Source organism: Lycium barbarum, chromosome 2 (assembly GCF_019175385.1).
Source record: "Lycium barbarum isolate Lr01 chromosome 2, ASM1917538v2, whole genome shotgun sequence".
Taxonomy (NCBI): Eukaryota; Viridiplantae; Streptophyta; class Magnoliopsida; order Solanales; family Solanaceae; genus Lycium; species Lycium barbarum.
In genome coordinates this window covers 108,911,788-108,929,251 of record NC_083338.1, presented here as the reverse complement: position 1 = coordinate 108,929,251, position 17,464 = coordinate 108,911,788, and positions in this window count along the sequence as shown.

The following is a 17,464-nucleotide window of genomic DNA, read 5'->3' as shown; positions in this document are numbered from 1 at the left end:
GTAAGATCATTTTATAAATTAAAATACTATGTGAATTATACATTGGCAGGGAAAGTGATTCCTGATTTTTTTTAACGTTGAATCATCTGTAAGTGATGCTATATATAATAGGTTACGAAGTTAAAATTCTAACTCAAATTCCATTTAAATTCAGAAAGCATACCAATTAATAGTAAACTGTTAAATTAAAACTTTTACCAATCTCTGCCTGTCTTCTTTCAAGAACTCAGCATAATAAAGATGTATATCTATTTCATCATCTTTATCACTATACGTGTTGAGAGTATTAATGCAAAATAAAACATTTATTGAAATCGTCAAAAGGACATAAAATCAACATAAGCAACGAATCACAACCAAATAATAATAGCAAGTAAAACATCTTTTTTAGAATTTGATTGTATTCCGCAATCAAATTAATTACTTAATCCAAAAATAAGTAACTTAACGAAACTAGAAAAATTGGTTTGTAAAAGCGAAAAGAAGAAGATATATAACCGTGAGTTAGTGGTTTGCTGTGGTTACATTTTGAATTTAAATGACTTCATCTAAATGCTTTTGGATATAAATCGTGTATGTGTCTGTGAGTTAGTGGGGTTATGGGGGTAAGGGACTTATTTAGTTTTATCTGGTTCATTGTTATTACCGCTTTGAATTTAAAAGTTTAATCTAAATATTAGGATAAAAAAGTTGCAGATTTTTTCCAAGAATATGTTAACCGTATCTTAGGATCATGACCTAATAGTTATCGTTTCTAAGAAGATGTTTAATCGTATCTTAAATATATATATATATTATTAAATAATATTTTTATCATTTTTGTGCAGGTGATGACTTATATTTATTTGTGTGAGCATGGTGCAGATTAAGTGGGAAATGGGAAGTGGTAGTTGGACGTGGGGTTCATGGTGGGTTAGGATTAGTTTTCTTTATTTCTGATTTTCCTAAAGTAACTGTCAATTTGAATTTTTCAAAAATGCTGTAAAAAAAATAATGCAAACAGTAACTAATTATCCTTGCGTTTCTCGTTTTGCAATTATTAACTTTACCACTTGGTAACTTTCAATTATTATTTTAAATTAATATTCAAAACACTAACTAAATTAACTAATTCATAACTAATCTAACCACTTTTTGTCATAAAACTATCCTGTTTTTAATAGTATATAGATATAGATGAGAAAGATTAACTAAAGAGTTTCGTGCTGTAATAAACATTTAAATAATACTCCCTCTGTTTTAATTTATGTGAACCTATTTTCTTTTTAGTCCGTGCCAAAATGAATGACCTCTTTCCTATTTTGAAAAAAAAAATCACTTTATGAAATGATCTACAACCAACAAATATTCAAGACTTATTTTGAACCACAAATTTCAAAAATCTTCACTCTTCCTTAAATATCGTGCTCAGTCAAATGGGTTCCAGTCAAATGGGTTCACATAAATAAAAACGGAGGGAGTATATTTATTTACATAATGCTAGTCCTAGCAATGTTAGGAAAAGGAAACTTGGGCGGAAAGGAAACAAATTTTAGGAAAAGATTTCCCAATCCAAATCCCAATCAAATTGGGTAATAAATCTTTTTCCTATAAGTAAGTTAGATTAACACGAGTATCATTAACTTTCCAAGTTCAAGACTTTGTAGCAATATTATTTTTCTCGAAACCTTAAAAAAAAAAAAACAAGCGAAAAAACTCTGGTTTTTGTTTTCCAAGAAACATGTCTGAAAATTACTGTTTTGCTAATCGGACATTACCACCTGCAATAATTTTTTACTTGAACCAACAACATCAACAAACAAATGAAGTGCCCAGATTGGCTAAACCTTCACTAAGCGTTGATTATTTCATGACTTGTTTTTCGTTTGGGGATGAAGAATTTATAGGAGAAGAGGAAGAGGAGGAAGAGAAATTTGCGAATGACGTATCCGCGTCGATTCTTGATGATGAAGAAATTATAGAAGAAGAAGAAGAGTTTGAAGTTGAAATATCTGAGAATTCGGAAACAAGAACAAGAATGGAGTTTGCTCGTGGTATGGATATTGATCAGCAACAACCACCTCATATTCCAAGTGGAACAACCGACGAAGTGCAGCCTACACGAGTTAGGGCGCCTCGAATGCGTGTCATTAATAACTACGTTTCGGCACACATTTCAATTGCCACGATATTCGATTCTTGATAGTGATACATATGGTTATGGTGATGAAGTTGATGAATAAGATGAAGAAATATATGAAGAAGAGGAGGAAGAGAACTATAATGAGTTGGTGGATCATCAAGATATGTCTGAACATTTGGAAACAAGAACATATTATTATGATCCTATTATGGATATAGATGTTAATGAAGGTGTTGTTGATGATGAGGAACAAGAAACATGTGTTATTTGTTTACTTGAATATCAAGATGAAGACACCATTGGCACACTTCAATGTGGACATGAATTTCACGCTGGATGCATCAAGAAGTGGCTACGGAGGAAAAAAGCATGTCCCTTTTGTAGAGCTCCAGTTCTGCCCCTACATTAGTCTTAATCTTAAGAATTCAATTAGGGTAATGGTTAGTATTATTATTATTTTTGTAATGTTCATTGTAATCACAATTCTTGTGTGAATTATAGCTTCTTGAAATTTTGAGAGGATATCCAGAATGTTTGCTAATTATTATATCAGAATTTTCTAAACATCCAGTTCCTAGCCATGTTTCTGGGGTTGATAGCATTTTAACTTGTGCTGAATAATATTTAGTTTATACTTTTGTCTATGTAGTTTGCTCCTGAAACAGGAAATCAGTGGAACTCAAAATGGCTGTAGTTGATTAATTTGATTCTGGTTACATACAAAGGAGTATTCTTTACTAAAGAAGTATAAGGGGCAGTGCCTTCCATTTCCATGGTCCCTCAAACCAAAAATAACGGAAGAAAAATAAAAGAATCCATCAGAATTGCTTGTTATTGATACTCTGTGAAAACAATCTGCTAATTATTGATATTCATAAGTATTAAGGATACTTTTGCAGTACCCGGCTTGATACAATAAAGGAAATAAAAAGGACAAGAAAATGACAAGGAAAACAAAGGATAACTAGATTGACACAACTAAAGACACAATTTGACAACCAAAGTTCTATAATAACTAAGACCTTCAAATTGTAATCAATAGAACACCAAACTCCTAGGATGACCTCAAGGGACTTGTGATCCCAAGCAATCAATCCTCTCAACAAGGTTCACAATCAAAAGCTTCACAAGCTCTCTACTCTTAATGAGTTTAGTAATTTCAATATTCATCCAAATCTACCCTAGGAAATGTTTAGACAAGTTATTTATACTAGAAAGCTAAGGAAGACAACTAAGCTATTACAATTCTACCCTTAATGAAGTAAGGGCATTGTTTTGTTAGTCTTCCTCATAAATGAAACTTGAAAATGCTAGCCTTTAAGTAATAGCCTCATTGCAAGCATAGCCATCTTCAACACTCTTCTCCAATCCCTCCTCCCATGCAATCATCAACACTTGGAATCCCCGGGAGGGCTCTAGAGTGTACTCAAGTACATCCTTCTTCATGAATAACGCTTGCATTGCTTGAAGTTCACAAGCTTGCCTCCTTGTGAAAGGCCTTGATGCAACTTGGGTTGTATCATTCTCCCCTTCTTGAAAAGAATTTGTCCTCAAATTTAAGGGGTCACCATCATCCACATCCATAGGATAGAGATCACACACATTGAAGGTGTTATGGACTTGATATTCCGGGGGAAGATCAATCTTGTATGCATTGTCATTGAGTCGCTCAAGCACCTCAAATGGACCATCTCCTCTAGGCATCAACTTGGTCTTTCTTTTGTTGGGAAACCGCTCCTTGCGAAAATGTACCCAAACCCAATCACCCAGTTCAAGCACAACTCTCTTGCGGCCTTTGTTTGCTCTCTTGGCCGTTTCTTGATTCTTCTTCTCAAGGTGAAATCTCACATTTTCATGCAACGTCTTCATGGCCTCGGCCCTTTTGTTTCCATCTAAACTCAAAACAACATCTTGAGACAAAGGGGTGAGATCTAGAGGGGTTAGTGGATTAAAACCATAAACAACCTCAAATGGAGACATGCCAATTGTACTATGAATGACTCTATTATATGCAAATTCAACTAAAGGCAAATGTTCTTCCCAAGATGCTAATTTTCCCTTAACCATAGCCCTAAGCATAGAACCTAAAGTCCTATTCACAACCTCGGTTTGGCCATCGGTTTGTGGGTGATAAGATGTAGAAAACAACAACTTAGTCCCAAGTCGTCCCCACAATTCCTTCCAAAAGTGGCTAAGGAACTTAGAGTCCCTATCACTTACTATGGCCATGGGGAAGGAGCCTAGACTTAGCACCACGGCACTCAATGCATTACCCACAAATTTTAGCAACATCCCGACGCATATTAGGCCAATAAAATTGCTCCACAAGAATTCGCAAAGTTTTATCAATTCCAAAATGTCCCTTTAATGCCCCATCATGTGCCTTCCTCACAAATAATTCCCTCCAAGTGCTCATGGGCACACATAGTCACTTGTTCTTGAACAAGAAACCATCAAATTTCGAATAGGGAGTAGAAGACTTATCCCTAATCCATCTTTTCTTTTCCCATTCTTCGCAATCTTGAAATTTTTTTGCAAAAATAAGGTCTTTGGGATACAATGTCTTCAAGCTTTCAAAACCTATTAATTTGGAAGACAAAGTATTTATCAAAACATGTTTTCTAGACAAGGCATCCGCCACTACATTGTCCTTCCCCTTTTTGTATTGGATTACATAAGGGAAAGTTTCAAGAAATTCAACCCATTTGGCATGCCTTTGTTCAACTTACCTTGGGCCTTAAGGTGTTTCAAGGACTCATGATCAGTTCGAATAACAAACTCTTTAGGCCACAAGTAATGTTGCCAATTACCCAAAGCTCTAATCAAAGCATACAATTCAAGATCATAGGTAGAGTAATTCAACATCGCGCCCTTAAGCTTTTCACTAAAAAAGGCAATGGGTTTTTGGTCTTGCATCAAAACGGCACCAATACCTACTAGCATCACATTAAATTTCAAAGATTTTATCAAAATCGGGTAATTACAACAACGGTGCGGAGCTAAGCATTTGTTTCAAAGTTTCAAAAGCCCTTGCTTGATCCTCACCCCAAGAGAAAGGCTTATCCTTTCGGATTACCTCGGTCAAAGGAGCGGCTATGGTACTAAATCCTTTAACAAACCGCCTTTAAAAACTAGCCAATCCATGAAAACTTCTCAAATCACCAATGGATTTAGGAGTTGGCCAATTCTTAATAGCGTCTATTTTGGATTCATCAACCTCAACGTCCCTTGAACTCACAACAAAACCTAAGAAAACAACTTCATCAACACAAAAAGAGCATTTAGCCACATTAGCATAAAGTTGTTCTTGTCTAAGCACTTCAAACACACATTTAAAATGATCAACATGCTCATCCATGGTTCTACTATACACCAATATATCATCAAAGTAAACAACCACGAATTTGCTAATAAAAGGTTTCATCACATGATTCATTAATCACATGAAAGTACTAGGAGCGTTAGTGAGACCAAAAGGCATCACCAACCATTCATATAGACCAAATTTGGTCTTGAATGTCGTTTTCCACTCATCTCCGGGTTTCATCCGGATTTGATGGTATCCGCTCCTAAGGTCAATCTTAGAAAATATGCATGAACCATTCAATTCATCAAGCATGTCATCACGACGAGGTATGGGATGGCGATACTTTACCGTTATCTTGTTCATGGCTCGGCAATCAACACACATGCGCCATGTTCCATCTTTATTTGGCACCAAGATCACGGGCACGACACATGGACTCATACTTTCTCGCACAACCCCCTTTTTAAGGAGTTCATCCACTTGCTTTTGAAGTTATTTGGTGTCATCCGGGTTGGCCCTATAAGCCGGTTTGTTTGGCAATTGAGACCCCGGGACAAAGTCAATTTGATGCTTAATTCCCCTTAATGGTGGCAATCCCTTTGGAATCTCCGTGAGAAACACATCATCATAGTCCTACAAAAGAGAAGAAATAGAACTAGGCAAAGAAGATGTTAGTTCGTTAGTGTGCAAGACATAATCCCTATGAGTGAGGAGGATCACCGGTTGTCGCTCCTCTAACTCCTCCCTAATTTCCCCTAGATTTTCCAAAAAGGCCACCTTAGCCTTTCTCCTCGACTCCTCCTTTTTCCCACTTCCCTCACTATCTCCTTGTACACCCTTGCCCTTCTTTTTCAACTTCCTCATTTTGTGGTAAACTTCACCAACTTGCAAAGGCGTCATAGGACATAACACATGGTTGAGCCCATTATGAACAAGAGTGTACCGATTGGTTCTTCCATCATACTTGGTTGACCTATCATATTGCCAAGGTCTTCCAAGTAAAAGGTGACAAGCTTGCATGGGAACATCACAAATGATCTCATCTTGGTACTTCCCAATTTTGAACCTGATAAAGGCTTGTCGAGTCACCTTCAACTCTCCACATTCATTAAGCCATTGGAGTTTGTAAGGATTTTCATGATTGGTGGTGGGAAGTTTCAAGAAATCAACCAACGTCTTACTTGCAACATTTGCACAACTCCCACTATCAGTGATCATGACACACACATTTTGGTTGATAACACATTTAGAATGAAAGAGGTTATCTCTTTGGATAGGATCATCCATGGCCTTTCTTATCATTGTTCTCCTTACCACATAGTTAGGGACGGTGATCTCCCCTTCTTGAGGCTTGGCCATACATGTCATCACCCTCCTTGCCAAACAATTTGGAATGATGACATCTCCATCACCCTCCATATCATTTTGCTCTTCATCACTCCCACGTTCTTCATTCCCATAATTACCCTCATCATCTTCCACCTCATGTTCTCCTTCATCATCACTGCCCGCTGCTCTTAGAATAAATGCTCTCCGATTGGCACACTCACTTGCTATATGGCCAAAGCCTTGACATTTAAAACATCGGATCGGGTTAGATTTTGTACCTCCTTCTTTTGGAGCAAACTTTTGGGGTCACTTCTCAACTTGATTGTTTTTCACAAAGGGCTTCTTGAATTCTTGCATGGTGCCCTTATTCTTTTGCCAATTGGAGGAAGATGTTCCTTTTTCCTTGTTGTTGTTCCATGAACTTATGTAGCCTCTTGACTTATTGATCTTGTCTTCCTTGAGACCCTCCTCTATCTCAATAGCCGTTTCAAGAGTTTCATCAATGTCACTATAGTTGTGGAGTCTCATTTGGGAAGCAATTTCTCCATTTAACCCGGCTCGGAACCAAGTCATAGCATTCAATGCGTCCTCTTCAAAGTCTATTCTCATCTTCACAAGTTGGAACTCATCATAGTATTCTTCCACACTCTTTTTGCCTTGCCTCAAAGTATATACCTTTTTTAGTTGCTCTTTCTTGTAACGTTCGGTGACATACTTGCGCCTCAAGATATTCTTTAGCCCTTCCCAAGTAGGTGTAGAGGCAAGTCCATGCAATCTCCTTGCTTTCACTTGAGTTTCTCACCATGTAGAGGCGAAGCCTTCTAATTGAGCAATGGCATAAAATGCCTTTTTCATCTCGGACATGTCATTTGTCAAAAAGATTCTATCACAATGCATCACCCAATCAAGAAATACGTCGGGATCACTACCCCCTTTGAATGTTGGGAGGGTGACCTTGATGGAGTTGAGACTCGTATCTCGATCTCCACCATTCCTATAGTTCCCATAAGGTTCTTCATCATAATCATAACCTTGATAGTCACGACCTTGGTAACCATCACGAGCTTGATATCCTCTTTGCCTACCCATTTGAGGGATAGGTCCATTCCTTCCACCTCTGCCTCCTTGCGGACCTTGTATTTGTCCTCGTTGTCCCCTAACTTGATTAGCATAAGGATCAACCATATCATCTTCATACACTTCTCCTTGATAGTCATCATTCACGGGTAGGACATTTCGGACGGCATGTCGGGGTTTGGAAGGTTTTGACGGGGTAGAGTGACATTTGGTCGTGGTTTGATTTCATTTGGAATTCGGTTTTCATTTGGAATTCGGTCTTGTGGAGGTGGTGGGGTATTGTTTAAGGTGTTGGGGGTTTGCGGAGTGGAGTTGTAAAATTGGTAGATAGTTCCGGGGGACAAGGTAGGTGAAGTGGCTCGAGGCAAGCCACTTGTGTTTCCTTGATAGTGAACTTGTCCCTCACACTTCCTCGTAAAGACCCTATCTCTCCCTCCACATTTCCTATTCGATTAGCCAAGGTGGCTATCATGTTGGCCAAATCATCAAGTGTTACTCCCCGGGTGGGAGTTGGAGTTTCATCTTCATTCACCATGGTTACCTATTAAAACACACACAAAACAAGCAAACACGTTAAGTTAGTGATAAACAACTCACAAATTCCCAAGTAAGCACACCTTTGAATTGCCTCACAAATTGTTTCGGCTAATGATTGTGTTCTTGTTAATGCCGATTAGTCACAAGGGATTCAAGTTCTACTCTTGGCTGGAATAGATTCTTGTTTAACTTAGAAGAACGAACGACTCAATTCAAACTAGCGGACTTGAATCAAAAAGTTTCGACGAAGTTAAAAGAGAAAAGAATGAAGAAAATTGGTACGAAAAGAAACGGGACTCAAGAACTAATTAACAAACAAGTAAGAAAAATTACTAGTTGTTAATTAGCTTTAGAGAATCAAAGAAAGTAGATAAGAGGTGGAGAAACACTTAGAAAAAAATTGGAGAAGTTTTGGAAACTTAGAAAAATTTTGGGGTGGTTTTTGGTCCAACACTTAGAAATTTTTTCTAAGTGTTGAAATGCACACTCTCTGAATCTGAAGTGCACGCTCCTGCAGGCTTTTTTTTGCTGCGCGTGGCTGACGTCAGCGATGACGTGGCATTTTTTTTTTTGTGGGTTGAAAAAATGGACTGAACTTTCTGATTTCTTTTTTTTTTCTTTATTTTTTTTTTCTCTTTGGCCCACAAACACTTTTCAACCTTTGAGTTGAAGATTTTTGAGATCAAACACCTTCTTTGCCTTCTTCTTCCTCTTAAAGAATCTTCAAGAACACCAAGAACTTTTAAAATCTCAACTCCTTCAAATCAACTCCTTTTTGTCCCAAATTTCAGATTCTAAACCTTTTTCACTAGGGAAACACCACCCAATAAATTTCAAACTTCAATATCAAGTTCTACTACAAAACCCACTTTGAGTTCTTCAACCTTCAAGGTCCTTTAATGGTGAAAAACTCAAAAACAACTCAAATGACTTGAAACTCAATATTTGAAACCCTAATACACTAAGAAACTCGGATCTAACACTAGAATCAACAAAACAACACAAGATTTTTGGGGTTTTAATTTTTGATTTTTTTTTAATGAATCAAATCCCAAGATTAGATTTGTTGGAATAAACCTAAATTAGGCTCTGATACCAAATGATACAATAAAGGAAATAAAAAGGACAAGAAAACGACAAGGAAAACAAAGGATAACTAGATTGACACAACTAAAGACACAATTTGACAACCAAAGTTCTATAATAACTAAGACCTTCAAATTGTAATCAATAGAGCACCAAACTCCTAGGATGACCTCAAGGGACTTGTGATCCCAAGCAATCAATCCTCTCCACAAGGTTCATAATCAAAAGCTTCACAAGCTCTCTACTTTCAATGAGTTTAGTAATTTCAATATTCATCCAAATCTACCTTAGGAAATATTTAGACAAGTTATTTATACTAGAAAGGTAAGGAAGACAGCTAAGCTATTACAATTCTACCCTTAATGAAGTAAGAGCACTGTTTGGTTAGTCTTCCTCATAAATGAAACTTGAAAATGCTAGCCTTTAAGTAATAGCCTCATTGCAAGCATAGCCATCTTCAACACTCTTCTCCAATCCCTCCTCCCATGCAATCATCAACACGTGGAATCCACGGGAGGGCTCTAGAGTGTACTCAAGTACGTCCTTATTCATGAATAACCCTTGCATTGCTTGAGGTTCACAAGCTTGGCTCCTTGTGAAAGGCCTTGATGCAACTTGGGTTGTATCGTGGCTCCCTTCTCTTTTTATAGCTCATGCAATATTCATTCATCGTCGTTATAATGCAGCACAACAACACAGCAGAAGAGCGACTATGCTCGCTCCTGGTAAGTTTCAAGGAAAGATAGGAACGAGCATGGTCGCTCTTCTATTGCTTTGCTGCACTATGAAAACAATGAATGAATATTGCATGACCTATAAAAAAGGGTGCTTCACGTTACCTGCTGTCATGCCTAGAGAAATATTTTAATCCTGAATTTTCGGAGTTGCAGCTATTGTATGAGGGGGGAGGGGTGGGGTGTGGGGGGAGGGGGAGCCCAAGACAAAATTAAAGCACTAAAAGAAGCTGGGGTTACAGTGTGTGTATCTCCTGCGAAATTTGGAGTCTCAATGCTGCACTTTCGATATTTCAAGTAATTTATTTATGTTAAAAAGAAAATCTAATTATTCCTTATTTTTCTGATGATTACAATGAGTACACAATGCAGTTTATATAACCTATACAAAGGATATATACTTGGAATATAAATAACTACTGCACATAAGTTTAGGCTATGATTTTTGAATTTTCATAATTGGAAACAAGAAAGGATCCCTATAATCACTCCCTATAATCTTTATTACTGCTCATGCCAACATCCTCCCTCAAGTTGGTGCATAAATGTCTCCAAAGCCCAATTTGTCTAATAAGTTGTAGAAAATCTTGCTTGATATTGCCGTAAGGATGTCTGCCAACTGATCTTCTGACTTTACAAATGGGAATTGAATTATTCTATCTTCAATCTTCTCCTTGATAAAGTGTCGGTCCACTTCGACATGTTTTGTCTTGTCATGTTTTATTGGATTTTTTGCTATCTCTATAGCTGCTTTATTATTGCAAAACAGATTCATCGTTGAACTAGATGAATAACTAATATCTCTCAGCAACTCTTTCAGCCGGAGAAGCTCACAAAGTCCTTTAGCCATGCCTCTAAATTCATCCTCTGCACTCGACAACGCAACTACTTTTTGCTTCTTGCTTCTCCAAGTGATTAGTTTTCCACCAACAAAGGTGAAATATCCTGATGTAGATTTTCTATCAGTGATACTTCCAGCCCAGTCAGCATCTGTATAACCATCAATATTTAAATGATTATATTTTCTAAACATGAGTCCTTTTCCTGGAGAAGACTTTAAGTACCGAAGAGTTCGAAGTACAATATCCATGTGTTCCTCGTTGGGGTTCTGCATGAATTGACTACCTAAGCTCACGGCATAGGCAATATCTGGCCTTGTATAAGATAGGTAAATCAATTTTCTCACGATCCGTTGGTACCTTTCTCTGTTTGTAGGTATTTGGTTTGAGTATACTCCCAGTCCATGGTTTTGAACTATTGGAGAATCTGCGGGCTTGCACCAAGCATTCCTGTTTCGGCTAGTAGATCAAGTACATATTTTCTTTGCGAGAGAAAAATGCCTTGACTTGATCGAGCTAATTCGATTCCCAAAAAATACTTTTTAGTCCTCCAAGATTCTTCATCTGAAATATTGTTGCCAAATGTTTCTCTAGATTAGAGATCTCCTCCTTATCATTCCCTGTAATTATCATATCATCAACATAAATAATTAGAGTAGTTACCATCCTTTTCTGATGCTTCAAGAATAGAGTATGATCTGAATTGCTTTGATTGAAGCCATGCTTCCTCATAGCCAAGCTAAATCGTTCAAACCACGCTCTCGGTGATTGTTTCAATCCATATAGTGCCTTCTGCAGTTTGCATACAACTCCACTTTGTGAGGTAGTAAAGCCTAATACATTCATGTATACATTTTCAACAGGTTTCTCATGAAGAAATGCATTGTTTTCATCAAATTGATGTAGTGGCCAATCCATGTTTGCCGCAAGAGACAACAATACTCTAATTGTATTCAAATTTTCTACCGATGAAAATGTTTCATGGCAGTCTATACCATATGACTGGGTATATCCTTTGGCTACAAGTCTTGCCTTGTAGTGGTAGCGATCGATTGACCCATCGGCCTGGTATTTAATAGAGAATACCCATTTAGATTGTACTGTTTCTTTCCTTCGGGCAGTGGCATAAGCTTCCATGTATCATTCTTTTGTAGAGCTGTCATTTCTTCAGATATTGCTTGGATCCATTTCGGATCATTTAATGACTCTTGTACTGTACTTGGAACATACTCTGAACATAATTTATGCACAAATTCTTTGAGAGGTTATGATATTCTTTCGGTACAAACATGGTTAGCAATATGATACTTCGCTCCTTTTTATTCGTGATCTGATAAGTACCGATTTGGTGGCTTACTATGATTATATGTGAAAGGTAATTTGTAGCCAACAGAAAAATCTATAGTATTATTGAAGGAGGAGTCAAGAGATTGTACCTCAGGAGTATTCTCAGGAGAGTGGTCGTTTGGTACTAAAGTGTGAGATATGGGTTGTCTTTGTTGGATCGGATGCTCTTACATACTCCCTATCTGATCATCATCTTTTTATTCCACACTTGTTATTTCTGTTGTTGGTTCCATAATCAGTTCACCTTGAATTTCTTCAGGAATTGGTTGAGTTTCAACTAGAACAGGTTGTAGTAATTGGACTTCATCCGATTTAGTTGCATCAGTATCATTTGTATCTTCGAAACCTGGCCAATTTTCCCAATCATTCACATCCTGCTCTTCATTGAAAAACTTCTCCTTAAAAGAATAATGAGAATCTAGTTTTCCAATGAAATACTCAAATTCAAAAAATGTGACATTCGTCGTCATATAAAGGCACCTAGAAGTAGAATCATAACATCTATAGACTTTCTTATGTGTTGCTTATCTTAGAAACACGCAACGAATAGCACATGGATCAAGTTTGGTCCGCTGATTTTGTGAAGATGAACATAAGCAACACCAACAATTATGCGAGGTGGAAGCTGATAAGTTGGTATTTTACCAACTTATTTCTTCTTTAATCTTAGATTGTTGCTATGTTTTGATTGAAAAAATAGTGCATTTAATGTCGTTTACTTCCATTTTATAGGTTTATGTGATTTAGAAGTGATCGAAAGAAACCAAGCGAAAATAAAGTCAAAAAGAGGCCAAATTGGACAAAAACTGCACAGTTTTGCAAAACTGTAAAAAATGGACAGTTTTGCCAAAACGGGACAGAACTGCAAAAAACGGGCAGAACTGCAAAAACTGAAATCTGGGGCATATTTTGTCATTTTTTGAACTTGAAAAAATTAGGCAACTACAAAAGGAAGACAAGGGAGCAATTTTAATCATCTTTGGCACAACACACAAGTTCTTGGAGGCTAGGGTTTCATCTACACCATTGGAGGAGAAGATTGGAAGCACTTTAATGAGATATTTCTTAATCCTTTCTTCAATTCCTTGTTTTGTATTGATTATCTAAGTGTGTAGCTTTCTATTCCATGACTTGAATCTTGTTTATGAAAATATTCTTGATTAAAGTTTGGTTTGAAACTCTTATTATGCTTATGTATTGAATGATTTTTATTCCTAATGAAGTGGGTTATTGTTTCTTTAATTAATCTTGTTCTTGAATGTTTCCAAAGGGATTATCTAACCCTAGGACTCACCCATTTAATTTGATTTGAGCTCGAAAGAGGAAAGTCAATTTGGGAAAGATTAGTCAACAAGAATTTGGGTCATTAAACTCATCTAATAACTTGAGCTCGGAAGAGGATAATATCACACTCTAAGGCTTGGAAAAGCTTAGAGTGAAATTCATTGATTTGGTTGGAAGACTTTCAATGAGATTTTAGAAATCATTATCTATTAACATAAACCCGTTCTTAGTTGTAAAATCGTGAAATACATTGGATCGTTACTTGAGTGTAATTTCCTTTGTATCCAAACTTGTGGCCATTGATCATTTTACTCGCTTTCTAGGTTAGTTTACATTTCCGCATTAGTTATAATTTTCTCAAAAAATCAAAATATCATCTATCGTTTGGCTTTAGCTTAGTTGGTGAAAGTTCTTTACTTTCTTAATCGCCTAGCATATTGTTCCCTGTGGGATCGACCCCGACTCATAGTTGGGTAAATTATATTGCATACGACCGTGTACACTTTCTCTTTAAGGAGTGGATTTGGACGTTATCAGAAGCATTAATATAGATGGCAATGGTACATGATGAGCAAGAGCTTGTAATGGAGTTTCAAAGTTCAATGCTCGGGATGGCATTCTATTCAATAAATAAACAGCGGAAACAACCGCATCAGTCCAATAACGTCGCGGTAAATGTGCTGCTGTTAAGAGGGCTCGAGTTGCTTCAAGAATATGTCTATTTTTCCGCTCTGAAACAACATTTTGTTGTGGCATTTGTGGGGAAAGTATTCATGAAGCATGCCATTTTCTTGAAAATGCTCTCGTAGCTTGATCCATGTGCTATTCGTTGCGTGTTTCTAAAATCTAAGAATTGATTCTTGATCATGTTATGGAAAGAACAAAAAATTGCAAACACCTCATTCTTATTTTTCATCAAATAGAGCCAAGTCATGCGTGTACAATCATCTACAAAGGTTACAGACCATCTATAACCTGAAGAAACTGTTATAGGAGCCCGTCCCAAAACATCCGAATGGATCAACATAAAGGGTATTTCACATTTTTTTGGTCTTATTGGATAAGAAACACCGGCCATGATGCAAGGTTCACACTTAAAATTAGACTCACATACGTTGGAAAATAGACTTGGAAACAAATGCCTTAAGTAAGAAAATGATGGGTGTCCAAGTCGACGATGCCACAACCAAATCTGCCGCTCTTTTTCACCATTCCCAAGTCCAATATTTTCCCGGCCAAGGCTGAAATCATCCATACAGTAAAGCCCATCTCTCTTAGTAGTTAGTACCATGACCAATGATCTCCTTGGTGAGAATATCCTGAAACAAACAGAACTTAGGGTAAAATAGTGCACAACAGTTCATTTCCTCAGTAGCTTGACCAACAGATAATAATTTATTTGAAAGAGATGGAACTAAAAGAGTGTTTGGTAGTGAAAAAGAGAGTGAGAGTGCAAATTTTCCAGCCCCTATAACTGGATATGTCACTCCATTAGCATTATCAATGCACGTTCACTTTGGTTGAGTGAATTCAACAAAATCTTCCGAATCAAATGTCATGTGATCAGTTGCCCCCGAATCAATAATCCAACCAAGGTTACCTGAATCATTAGGAGACATAGATATGTTCGTTGTAGCAGGGGAAGAGTTTGTTTGTGAAATAAATTGAGAACCCATGTTCGCCATGGCATTTGGTGAGTCTCCAGTGTTCACTAATGCAGCTCGGCCAGCTTCATGTTTTCTTTTTGTCTTAAGTTTGTGCGACCAGTATGGATATCCATGCAACTTGAAATAACTATCTATAGTGTGTTTCATATTCCCGCAGTGCGTGCAACCACCCTCATTTGTTCGTGGCCTTGGCTTTACTGATGTACTAGGCTTACCGGGAAAGCATATGAAGTGAAGGCTGTTGATGTTGATTTTGTCCTCCCTTTGAGATCATAACAGCACCAAGAACATTATCTCCTTTTTTTAACATCACAGTCTGTCTTAGATCTTCCGGCGAACATGTGCATAGGCTTGTTCGATTGTAGGAAATGGTTGAAGTTGAAGCGCATCTCTTCGGATCTTGGCAAGACGATCATCTAATCCATCCAGAAATGTAAAGACTCTATCTTCCTATGAAATAGAGTTATACTTTTGTATATCATATTCACATTTCATCCAATTTAGGCAACGAAAATCAATTTCTCTCCATAGACCTTGCAGGTTGTTGTAGCATGCCGTAATGGATCCTCCACTCTGTTTGAGCCTTGTCACCTTCCTCTTGAGATCATAAACCCGCGAGGTGTCGCTGCCATCAAAATACATCGTAGCAATAGAATCCCACACTGCTTTTGCTGTTGGGAACCTGATGTAGTTACCAATCAGATTTGGATCCATAGAGTTGATCAGCCAACCCTTTAACACAGCATTCTCTGTTCCCTATTTCTTGCAACTAGGATCTATTTCAAGAGGTTGTTGAAGATCTCCATTTATATATCCTAACTTGTCTTTGCCTGAGATGTACATCTCCACAACTTGGGACCATAGTCCATAATTAGTGTCATTCAGCTTGATGCCAATTGGTGTTGCGACAAGTTCATGACTTGTTACAAGTTGATGTTTGGCTCAACATCTGAGATATTCTAGATGTTAAGTCAACAAGGATTGAGTTCTCTCCGTGGGAGTTTTCTGTCAAGGGAACACGTTCCCCCATTGTTTCAATCTCTCGTCTTTTTTTTTTCCTTACTTCCTGTTATTCCACAAAAAGAAGCCTCGGAGCTTAGAGAATATGCCTATGCTCCGATACCATGTTAAAAGAAAACTTTTTTATTCTTTATTTTTCTGATAATTACAATGAGTATAAGATGCAGTTTATGTAACCTATACAAAGGATATATACTTGGAGCATAAATAATTACTGTACATAAGTAGAAACACTATCTTTCCACTTTGGAATTAATCTATCTATGTATAATATAAAATTAGGCATAAGCAAGGTGATGTGACACCTCTCTATGATCAAGCATCCTATTTATCTTTATGCTCCTTTTTTTGGCTTTTATCTTCACTTTTTTCAATTATTTTATTTTAAAAAATCATCTCAATAACTCACATCTCTTCATCTTCATAATTACTCTTAAATAATAATATTCATAATTCACAATGAATTACCTTAATTATAAAAAAAAAATGTTACTTCCTTTCCTTTTCTTTGTGGCTATTTAATTTGTATGGAATGAGCATTGCAAAGAGAGAATGGTTTTTCTTCTATAATGAACAAACTAACTGACTTCAATTTGTTTTTGCAGAATCTCTGTTAGCAAATCTATATGTAATTTGAAGCACATTTAGCAGGAGGTGAACTTAACATTTTTTTATAGATGCTTTTTTACTGTTGTTTGAAGTAGTATAATCTAATTCCTTTTTTACTAGGACGAAAGGTGATGCACAAGTCAATGGCAAGGTCTATCCAAACAACTCTACTGTGCCTCTCAATGACAGTGATGAGATGGATTTTGGCTCGTCGGGTGAACATGCTTATGTATTCTTTTCTCCAGTATATGTTTTCCTGTTTTTAGAGTTTATGGAGTCCGGAGCTAAAATGACATATTTTTACAGCAATTAGATCAAAATAGACTGTTTTTTTTTTTTATACCCAAATGGGTATTTCGTTGATCATTCAACGAAATACCCCAGTTACTGTTCATAGCAGCAACTCTTTTTTTTTTTTTTTTTTTTTTTTTTTTTTTTGCTATTTCGTGGATTGTTCCACGAAATAGCTTTTTTTATTATTTTTTTTTTGCATTTCGTGGAACAAT